The sequence below is a fragment of the Silene latifolia genome, chromosome Y (genome assembly GCF_048544455.1).
Source record: "Silene latifolia isolate original U9 population chromosome Y, ASM4854445v1, whole genome shotgun sequence".
Taxonomy (NCBI): domain Eukaryota; kingdom Viridiplantae; phylum Streptophyta; class Magnoliopsida; order Caryophyllales; family Caryophyllaceae; genus Silene; species Silene latifolia.
The window spans coordinates 241386444-241387811 of NC_133538.1; positions in this window are offsets into that span (position 1 = coordinate 241386444).

Sequence of the window (1368 nt, forward strand, 5' to 3'; positions counted from 1 at the left end):
AATGTTGGTCAAGGGTATTCATCTAAAAACAAAACAACCAAGATTTTAGTTTAAACGAGAACAGTGTAAGATTGTGAGCATTACATTCTCGGCTACTCATATACACAACTCTTCAAAGTGTATTACACGAGATCAATGTAAGAAGAGACGTATACAAGACTAATCAATTCATGGTACCATTACAAACAAACAAGGTCAGATGGCCGAATTTAAACATTTCTATTCATCTCAGAAAAAGCCTGCTGATTCAAGAGACAGAAAAAGTATGTCCATAACTAGGCGGTTGAACGGACTCGGCTGTTGAAAACCTCAAGATCCATCTCAGATGGATCTTTTGCTTGCAAAATCACTTCACATCATCTCACCAACACGTAAAATTGTCTTATTAATGAAACTCCTATACCACAAAAAACAAGTAACAATATAGACTTATTTATGAAGTATTTGCTCAGGTTATCAACAAATGGACTTCGTATGTTTTTTAAGAAACGGAGGTGTACCTTTCTAGTATTTTTATCCCATTTAATAAGTTGCAACATTAAGGACTTTCGAAATTGTGGCAACTTCTGTAAAGGTAATAAATCATGATTACTATTTAGTAGAATTCAAATTAATGTATAGTTTCAAATTTAGTTTTGATGGCCAAAACTTCATGCATCGGATTAAGGTTTGATGTTCGTATACAAACGAACTTGGTTCCGGTTTCAGTTCTTACCTCAAAATATTCAGGGTTGGTCCATGAACTCTCATCATCAAATGCACTTAAAAACTTCAGCAAGTGAGATACACAATCATAAAAACACAGAACAACATTTCATTGTGAATGTATCGTGTTGAACTGTAAAGTAAACGATTTTTAATTTCCTGAAACAAAAGACATTAGTGACGAACATACCAATTTTTTTGTTGAGGGACTGAGACATTGGCATTTATGGACAAGTGCAAAAAATGCAAGGATTCATATGACGGCATACCTGTCAGAACACCTGCAACATTGTACAGTTGAAAAGAAAAAGGCAATAAAAGATCAACCGTTTTTGGGTTAATACTTTTACAACACTAAAGCTAGGCATATGCTTTACAATGTTTAGGGGAAAAAATTATACAATCTCTACGGCCACGTCGTTGTCAGGATCCACACATAAATACCTGCTTGACTCGAGGATGAAATTTGTTTTCTGTTCTAAATCGCACACATAAGCCCACCAATGTTGGTCTTTGTTCATAGGGATAAAAACCTGAGATAGTAAATGGACAAGACAAACCAATGAACAATACACACACTAACAAGTCTAAGTAAAGCACGACTTTTTTAGAGGATCAAATGAATAGATGAAGAGGGATCTGACCTTCCGGATATGACTGCCA